The sequence below is a fragment of the Pollicipes pollicipes genome, unplaced genomic scaffold, assembly GCF_011947565.3.
Source record: "Pollicipes pollicipes isolate AB1234 unplaced genomic scaffold, Ppol_2.1 Scaffold_4740;HRSCAF=5597_pilon_pilon_pilon, whole genome shotgun sequence".
Classification (NCBI taxonomy): domain Eukaryota; kingdom Metazoa; phylum Arthropoda; class Thecostraca; order Pollicipedomorpha; family Pollicipedidae; genus Pollicipes; species Pollicipes pollicipes.
In genome coordinates, this window is record NW_023596545.1 from 26,781,058 (window position 1) to 26,791,057 (window position 10,000).

Genomic DNA, 10,000 nt, shown 5'->3' on the forward strand with positions numbered 1-10,000 from the left:
AACCAGGCCGAGGCGCGGCTCAAGTCCATCCTGAAGCCGGCCAGTCTGAACCGCGATCGCCTGACGGAGCAGGTGCAGGAGCAGCGGCTGCTGCAGACCGACATCGACTCGCACCAGCCGGGCGTCGACCAGATCCAGCGCTCCGCGGGTCAGCTGCTCGAGACGCCCTCTAACGCGCGCATCGCCAAGAAGATCGAGGAGAACCTGCGCGAGCTGACGACGCGCTTCGACAAGCTGCACGAACGGTGCCAGGAGCGCGGCCGTCAGCTGGACGAGGTGGCCTCGCAGACCGACAACTTCTGGGGCAAGGCCGAGCGCTTCGAGCATGGTTCGTCGAGATCTTCGAAGTGGTGGAGTCGCAGGAGATCATCAAGCTGAACGCCGAGTCGTACACGAGCAAGATGGACGAGCTGGCGGCCGGCGTGACGCGGGCCGGCCCGACTACGAGGCGGCCGTGCGCACCGGCACCGCCCTCGTGGGGCGCCGTGACGTCACTGACACGGCTGTACCAAGGACAAGGTCAAGGTTAGTGGGAGAGCTACCAGGTGGTATGCGGTGAGGGGGCCGGGTGGTGAGTGTTTGGCGGATAGGTGTCGTAGTTGAACGGTTGTGTTCAACGTGCCTAATGTCTGGTTTGCTCAGATTGACTGCTGGTTGATGTTGTAATAAGAACAGCAATGTGATGTGGTTGTCAGTCGGTTTGTGTGGTCATCACGTAAGCCTTGGTCGGACAAAGTTTGAGCCAACCGGCGCCGAGCTGTGGCGTCTTACGGAGCAAAATGTGCCGCAGGTGCTGCAGCAGCTCTAACGCCGCAAAAGCAACTTGTCGCTACTGGTCTTGCTCTGGTCTGCTCAGCGTTTGGTGGCCGTCGTCGGTAACGCCGCGCCTCCCTGTTTGAAGGAAATGGAGGCGCAGTGGCGCGAGCTGCAGGACCTGCTGGACGAGCGGCTTCAGGAGGGTCGCACTCGCTCCGACTCCCTCAACGCCTACGAAAAGCTCAAGGAGGACGTGCTGACTTGGATGAAAAAGATGGAGACCCGCATCGACTCCCTGCAGCCGGTGGCCGTGGACCAGAAGCTGCTGAAGCAGCAGAGCGACGAGCTCAAGGTACCGCACTGCGTAGCTGTCCGTGGCCTCTGTAGTCGTCGGTGTCACTGTCACGTGAGCTCGTTTGCTGTATCAGCCCTGACGTGAATCAATACTGAGATATGCGTGCTTCCACTGGAACTAGCGTGTGATCAGTGTGTAAATTTTTGCCATGTCATATGAGCTGGACGCGGTCATTAGAGCTTTACTGAAGAAGCATAGAGGTGGCTTTTATGGAATCCACCCGTCGCAAAATGTTGTGCTGAGTGTCCTGCAGAGTGCAGGAAATTTGCGAGCAGTACCGCGCGAGCATGAATTTTTTTCGACGCTGTTTCATCCTAGTTCGCCCTGGCCTGGTCGTCTGTGCCCCTTGACTGTAGCCAACCTCCTCCGCCGCGTCCGCAGCCACTAGTGAAGGAACACGGCCAGTACGTGACCACGATCGACAAGGTGAATGACTTGGGCAACCAGTACGACGCCTTGCTGCGGGCCGATCGGGCCGAGACGCCGTCCCGACGTCGCTCCTCCGTCACGCCCGCCAAGAAGACGTCCGTCGTCTCCCACGGACGCCGCTCCGTCACGCCTCTGTCATCAGGTGCGTAGCAGTCACGCCACTGACGCCAGGTGCGGATCAGTCACGCCTCTGACGCCAGGTGCGGATCAGTCACGCCTCTGACGCCAGGTGCGGATCAGTCACGCTCTGACGCCAGTGCGGATCAGTCACGCCACTGACACCAGGTGCGGATCAGTCACGCCACTGACACCAGGTGCGGATCATCACGCCACTGACACTAGGTGCGTATCAGTCACGCCACTGACAAAATGTGCATCAGCCACGCCACTGACTTCAAATGTGCATCAGTCACGCCACTGGCACCGAATGCGGATCAGTCACGCCACTGACACCAGGTACGTATCAGTCACACGCCTGACGCCAGGTGCGGATCAGTCGCGCTATTGATGAGCCACACCACCAGTCACTACCAGTATTACCTAAGCAGGAGCCTCGTCACGTGTTTGACACCAGGTACAGGTGACCCGCGGAGGTGGGGACACCGCTCACATTGACATCAGGCGTGTCAAGCGGGTGGTGACAGGTAAAACAACTGCACTGGTGGTGTGGTGAAGCCAGCGTCTGTTGTTTTCCATTTGCTTCCTTCTCTTGCCTGCATGCTGCACAGATGGGGTGGAACGGAGCTGTAATCGCGTCGATTTGTTTTGTTTTCGGCACGTCCCACCGCTCCCCGTCGTTTAGCACAGCACTCCGGTCCATTTGGTTGGCTTTGTATTTTCGCTGCATACCTTTCCGTCGCCTTCGATGCTTCTGAGTTGTTCTTCGTTCTGTACGCGTTCTGTCATTGCACCGCCTACTTCTGTTCCTTCACGGCACACTCGCTTGGCGTGTTTTTTTTTGGCGTGTGCCGCTGACCTTCCCGGATGCCCCGGTGCACGGCTTTCTCGCGGCTGAGCGCATGCGCGTTGTGTTCGCAGTGCGTAGCCCTCTTTCGACGCGCTCGTCGCCGGCCTCACCGGGCCGGCCCAGCCGCCGTGAGTTCGCATGCTCGACGGATATGTCGGCTCTGGACGGTAAGGCAGCGGCGCACAGTGCATTGACTGGCGTGTGCACACCCCGCTCGGTGCGGTATGTAGACCGGAGCGCGGAGGGGCACGAGAAGAGAGATGGATGCGTTTCTGACGAACGGGTGGTGGTCAGAGGTCGAAGACGGTAGCTTTGGTGGGCCCGAGCGTCCTGTGACGGCACCAGCAGGTGCACAACTGCGGGTGTGTTGAGAAGTGGATGCATTCATCCATGGGCGTTGGTATTCTGAGAAACATTTGCGCTTGGATCTGTTGTTACTGCATGTGCAATTTCAACGCTGTCCAACGAGATGTCAGCGCCTCTCCAAGCAGCGTGTAGCACTTAAAACGGCTGAGTGTTAGCCTACCTATTGTCATTTCCATGCAGCCCAGTATTCATACGCTGGCACCACTATCATCCGGTAGACCGTGTCGGGCCGAAGCCTAACACCCCCCCCCCCCCCCTCCCTCCACCCCCAACTAGACCAATCGCCGATCCAGGCGCAGCTTGAACGAGATCAAACCATCGCTACCAGATTGGCAGGGTACGCGGTCTCACCGACCGGCAGGCGGACATCGGACACCCGTCAGCGACGAATGCCGTGCGCCGGCCACATGGACACGCTGAAGCAAGCTGCAGCAGTTCCTGGACAAGACGGAGCGCCAGCTGCCGCGCGACGCCGTGCCGCAGAGCCGACCGCGACCGAGGCCGACAGCAGCTGGCGCGCCGTGCGAGCGCTCGTGGAGGAGGTGTACAGCGGGCAGCCGGCGCTAGGACGGCCTGAAGACACAAGCGGGCGAGCTGCTTCGCCGGCGGCCCGGCGTGCCCGCGCGCCGACCTGCTGCAGGGCGCGCTCACTGACGTGGTGGGAGCGCTGGCGCCGGCCGTGCAGGAGCGGGCTCAAGGGCCGCAGCCAGCGCAATCTGCAGGACAGCCGCCAGTTCTTCGACACGCACGACAGCTGAACGGCTGGCTTGCAGGCCAAGGAGAAGAAGATTGCTGACGTTTTGCTGGGCTTGGGCCCGCTGAGCTCGGGACCCGCGGCTCGTGCAGATGCAAGCGCCAGCAGGTGGCCGTGCGTGATGTGAACGAAGGTTCGGCCGGCCCAGTACCCCCACCCTGCAGACGCTGAACCGCGTCGGTCAGGCGGCTCGTTGAGGAGGGCAGAGGCCGGACATGTGCCACCCGCGCAGAAGGTGAGCTTCGACGACCGGCACCGCAAGCGGCCCTCGTCACAACGAGGCCTGCGTTCTGTGTGTCGGCGGAAATATCATGTCAGAGTGCCTGCCGCGGGGGGATTGCTTTTGTTACCATTGATGTATTGTCCAAAAATATGACAATGGCTATCGAAATATTTGATGAAAGCTCGATGGCAGATTCAAAATGGATGAACAAAGCGTCGTTTCGTAAAGTAGTGCCGTTATCACTGTGTCGTGCTTAGTCAGTGACCTTGTTTTACGTGTTTTAAGGCACGCAACTTACCGTGTGCTAACGTGCTCAGCGATTGATGTGTCACCGCCTGTTTGTTCCCAGGTGGGAGACAAGCTAACGCAAGACCAACGACAAGTGGGAGGAGCTGATCGCCAAGCTGGAGGATCGGGAGCAGAACCTGGACGCCGCCTCGGGCGCCAGCCAGCAGTTCAACGAGTCGCTGGGTCGCCTGCAGCGCGACCTGCAGAAGATCGCGACAACTTCGACGACCTGTCGACGGAGCGCACTGAGCCGCAGCAGAAGCTGAAGAAGCTGAACCAGCTCCAGCACCAGGTGGACGAGCTGCGACCGCAGCTAGCTGAGCTGGAAGCGCTCGGTGAGGAGCTGTGCAACGTGCTGACCGACCCGTCGGCCAAGACCGAGGGTCAAGGACAAGCTTACCAGCTGGGCCGCCAGCAGAACCAGCTGCAGAAGAAGATGGACAACCTGCGCGCCGAGCTGGAGAACTCGCTGAAAGAGGACCGCGAGTTCGAGGACGGCTGCGCGGACGTACAGGAGTGGATCAAGGACTGCGTCGACCAGATGGGCCGCCCGCTGAAGGTGTCAGCCGACGCCGACAGGCTGGCGCGCCAGGTGGCAGAGTACGAGCCCGTCTACAAGAGTGTGACGGCGCGCGAGCACGAGGTGTTCCTCGTCCAGCGCAAGGGCCAGGACCTGCTCGCCAAGACGACCAACAAGCAGGAGGCCAAGACGCTGCAGAAGTTCCTGGATAAGCTGCAGAAGGACTGGGACGGCATGAAGCGGGAGGCAGTGAGTCGCCACACCCGTCTGCAGACGTGCTCCGACCTCTGCCGCAAGTACCACGCGGCGCTGGAGAGGTTCGCGCCCCTGGCTGGACAAGGCCGAGGACCGGCTGGACCGCATGCAGCCCATCAGCTTCCGCAAGGCCGACATCCAGAAGCAGCTGCGCGAGGTGCAGGCGTTCAAGAACGACGTGTCGCTGCACTCGGGCGAGCACGAGCAGACGCAGTCGGGCGGCGACGCGCTGCTCGCCGCCACCGACACTGACAAGGAAGGTGTGCAGGCCGACCTGCAGCTGCTACGGCAGCGCTGGGACGCCCTGAGCGCCGCCGCCGTCGGCCGCCTGCAGGCGCTGGAGGACGTGGCCGCCAAGGTGGGCGACTTCCAGGACAAGCTGCGCGACCTGGAGCACGGCCTGCAGCGCTGCGAGGACCGGCTCGGGGCGCACGACGCGCTCGGCGGCGGCCGCGACCCGCGCATGCTGGGCCGCGTCAAGGACCTGCTGCAGGAGGCCGACCAGCTGGGCCAGCAGCTGGAGAAGGTGCGCGGCGCTGGCGACGAGCTGCGTCAGGACGCACACCAGCTGGGCTCCAGCGCAGACCACGTCAAGGACGACGTCGATCGCGTCGACCGACGGCTGCGCGACCTACGTGACCAGCTGGACGACCGGCATAGCGACCTGCAAAACGCTTCGCATGCCGTCAATGAGGTCAATGAGCGGCTCAAGGGGCTCTACCACCAGCTGGGTTGCTGGAGGAGGAGCTGGACAACATGGCGCCGGTGGCGCGCGAGGTCATCATCGTGCAGAAGCAGGTGACGGAGATCACCGTCTTCATGGAGAAGGTGGTGCACGAGCGACACGAGCTGGACGCCGCCGAGAAGACGGTCCAGGGCCTCGTTCAGGAGGTAAGGGCTGCTTATACGTTTCGCTGGCGTGGATAGCTGGCTCCTTGCTATTGATACCCACCACCTAAATTTCTGCCCATATGTTCATCAGCATTTAGTGATGCATCAAAAGAGGTAGCCGTCAGGTGCTTAACCCTGCATTAAAAGGGCTATCCTGTGGCACCTGCTCTTGGCACCTGCTCTATTCCCTGCAGTCTTGACTGTCATGCAGTCTGTGTTGCCCATCAGCTGGCTGCTGTGCCACCCATCAGCTGACCACTGTGCCGCTCATCAGGTAACCGCCCATCAGCTGACCACTGTGCCACCATCAGCTGACCACCGTCTGCCCATCAGCTGACCACTGCTCTCACCGTCGACAGGCTTCGCCGCCGACGCCAAGACGATGCGTGACCAGCTGGGCAGCATGCGGCGCCAGCTGAGCCGCAATGGACGACCGCGGCCGCGCCCGCGAGCGGGACGTCACCGTCGTGCTCACCAAGCTGACCACCTTCTACAGCACGTACGAGGTGGTGGTGGAGGACATCCGACATGCATCGCGCGAGGAGGCCTCGCTGCCGAAGCCGGCCACCGATGTGGAAACAATCCGCCGCCAGCAGCAGGAGTTCCGCCAGTTCAAGACGACGCGCGTCGAGACGCTCTCGGCGCACGTGGACGACTGCAACAAGAGCGGTCAGGGCCTCGTGCAGTCGGCCGCCGCCGGCGTCAACACCACCGGCATCGAGGGCGACCTCGAGAAGATGAACGACTTGTGGAACGAGCTGAAGGAGCGGGTATGTCAGAGGTGGTCAAATGAAGCGAGGGAATTGGGTGGCGAGGGACGGGCATACGGACGACATTGGACGTGGTGGGTTTGGTTTTTGGGCTAACGGAAACGCACTGTCTCGAAAATTTGGGCATAAATAGTGAACACTTCTTAGCCAGTTCGCAGAAGGCCTTTTTGGCGCGGTAGAAATACGAGGTGGGTGTCCAGATTGTTCATGCAGCGCTTAGGCAAATGCTCCAAGTGGATGCATTGAAATCCTAGCATTGGGGTCTACGGTCAGGTTTGTTGAGCCCAGGGCCACGCTTGTTTTCTGCCTGTTGTTTTCACCACGACCCTGTGCCCCGACTGCAAGTGACAGAGAGTCCGGGCGCTCATCCCTGCACCGTTAAATCGAATCGAAAAATGCGGATTCGCTTACGGTGTCTTGAGGCTGTTTCCGGCCTCACTTCCGACGGAATATGTAGGCGCCAACGATATCAGCAGTGGCATGTGAAACCAAGAGAATGAGTCTCGACTGTACCCACGCACACTCCTACAGTCACAGCCTGAGACAGGGCGTGACGATGTGTTCCGTGACGTCACACTTCCTGCATCCCCGCCGGCTGAGACCCCGCCGCTGTCTCCAGATGCACAACCGGGAGCGAGCCCTGGACGTCGGCCTGCTGCAGTCGGGCAAGTTCCGCGAGGGCGCTCGAGGGCCTGCTGCAGTGGCTGGCCGACACCGAGGACCTGGTGGCGCACCAGAAGCCGCCGTCGGCCGACTATAAGGTGGTGAAGGCGCAGGTGGCAGGAGCAGCGCTTCCTGCAGAAGCTCCTGCTCGAACCGCCAGGGCTCTGTGTCGTCCCTGTTCGACATGGGCAAGGAGATCGCCAAGAACTGCCAGCCGGCGGAGCGAGCTGAGATCGAGGGGCAGCTGCGCCAGCTGACCGAGCGGTTCGACGCGCTCACCGGCCAGGCGGCCGAGCGTATGCAACAGCTCGAGGACGCCATGAAGGTACGCGGCGGCCGGGCCAGCTGATGCGCCGCGCCGGAGAGCGGGGGGGGGGGGGTCGCTCCCGGGGTGTCCTGGTGAGATTGAAAGGTCGTGATTATGTCTGAGTTGAACGTGTTTTTCACGGTTTTGCGAGCGCTGCATTTTGCTTTATATTAAGTACTGAAAACAACTAGGATCCTCGGTAAATGATCCATAGGTGTCTAATAAGTTGTGCGTGCGGTTATTATTTCATAGCACTGTATACAGGTGATTTACTGAAGTACTTGTATGATCTTCCAAACAAGGGTAATAGCATGTTCCAGTACTCATAAGAGAGGTCATTTCATTGCAGGTCGCGAAGGAGTACCAGGATAAGAACGGCCCACTTGTCGAGTGGCTGGAAAAGATGGAAAAGAAGTTGAAGGACATGGAAACGATTCCCACCGATGAAGACAAGATCCAGAGAAGGATCAAGGATCACGACGTAAGCCCCAGATCGTTTTGCACAAGCTCCCTCCATTACTGCATTACTCATCATTGGTGCTTATGACGCCTGGCTTCAATGGCGCCGTGGGAACGCAAGGGATGTGTCAACGCTAGACCTGCTTCAAGTCTCGTCCATTGATGATTTCTGACGGTCAGCCTCATTGCTTGCAATGGCAAGGGAGGCGATGATCGTAGAAGTGAGTTGTGTCTCAACGAGCGACCTAACTAGTTAGGATTCATGTGATAGTCAGGTGCGTAACCCGAGGCATCACACTCCCTTCCGCGAGCCGCGAGCTCACTCGTGATCAGCTCTACCGCCTGCTCATCATCCACCCCGGCGGTCCGCAGACGCTGCACCGCGAGATCGTGCAGCGCGGCGGCGACTTCGACGAGCTGGCCAACATCGCCACCGTCCTGATGGAGCTGGTGGGCGACGACGAGGCGCAGGCACTGGCCGACCGGCTGCAGGAGGTCACCGACGCCTACACCAAGCTGGTGGACGACAGCGAGGCGCTCGGCCGCCGCCTGCAGGACGCCGGCAAGCAGCTGCGCGCGCTCGTGCTCAACTACGAGGACTTCCTCGTCTGGATGGACGAGATGGAGCAGCGGCTGAACAAGTACAAGGTGCTCTCAGTGCACGTCGACAAGCTGCACGAACAAATGGAAGAGTTGACGGTGAGTTAGCTGAGTGCAGAGAGTGAGGCATGGGAGGACCGCGGCAGATGATGGACATTAATAGCAGGGGCTCTAGGTCACATTGTCACAGGTTTTGGGTAATAGATATTGTCAAGATACGCTGGAAGATGAACGATACTTTCGTGTGTGGATAGCCAGGCGTAACCGATAAGCCTGGTGTATAATGGTCACCATCGATATCGGTATATATTGTATCGATGACCAGGCGTAACGAGCACACCAGCGTTCCCAGGTGCTAGAGGTAGTGGCCCACTAGCCGCGGAAACTATGTACATGGAGTATATTTACGATAGGTCACCACATTCCATTATGCGCGTGTTCGCTGCGCTGCTAAGCCCATCAGCTGCCGAATGTCGCGAACCCGAGTGTTCCGGCTCTGTGCCGGCTCTGTGCCGGCTCTGTCCCGACTCTGTGCGGCTTTGTTCCGGCTCTGTGCCGGCTCTGTTCCGGCTCTGTGCCGCTCTCTGTGCGGGCTCTGTGCCGGCTCTGTACCGGCTCCGTGCCTGCTCTGCGCCGGCTCTGTGCCGGCTCTGTCCCGGCTCTGTGCGGGCTCTGTGCCGGCTCTGTGCTGGCTCTGTGCCGGCTCTGTACCGGCTCTGTCCCGGCTCTGTGCGGGCTTTGTGCTGGCTCTGTGCCGGCTCTGTCCCGGTTCTGTGCGGGCTCTGTGCCGGCTCTGTGCCGGCTCTGTACCGGCTCTGTCCCGGCTCTGTGCGGGCTTTGTGCTGGCTCTGGGCCGGCTTCTGTCCCGGTTCTGTGCGGGCTCTGTGGCCGGCTCTGTGCCGGCTCTGTACCGGCTCTGTGCCGGCTCTGCGCCGGCTCTGTGCCGAGCCTCGCTGACGGGTGGCGCGCCGGCCGCAGGATCTCAGCGAGGAGGTGGACCACCACCGGGAGCCGGAGCAGGAGCTGCAGGACATCGGCGCCGACCTGATGCGGCACATCTCCAGCGATGAGGCGCTCCAGCTCAAGGACAAGCTGGACTCCATCAGTCACCGCTATTCGGACCTTGAGACCAAGGTGAGCCGCTGTGGACGCTGCTAGCCAGCGAGGACCGGTGTGGCTGCCGAAGGGAGGGGACAGAAACGGAGGAGCGGAACGGAGCTCGACCGTCGCCGACTGGCGTCAAGGTCTGCCTGGTCACAGCGGGTGTGTAAGATTTGGCTGAAACGGCAGCGTCTGGACTGAGACCAGCCCGTGTTTGTTCTGCACGTGCTCAACCAGAAGATATTACATAACGATGGCGCTTGCAGTGTGTCGGCAAGCTTGAGTTGTCATTCCTG

The 10,000-nt window shown here is 60.6% G+C and overlaps 1 pseudogene; it reads left to right on the forward strand.

Moving 5' to 3' along the window:
* Window positions 1–10,000, forward strand: part of LOC119098132 (microtubule-actin cross-linking factor 1-like) — a 21,339-nt pseudogene continuing 11,339 nt past the window's right edge.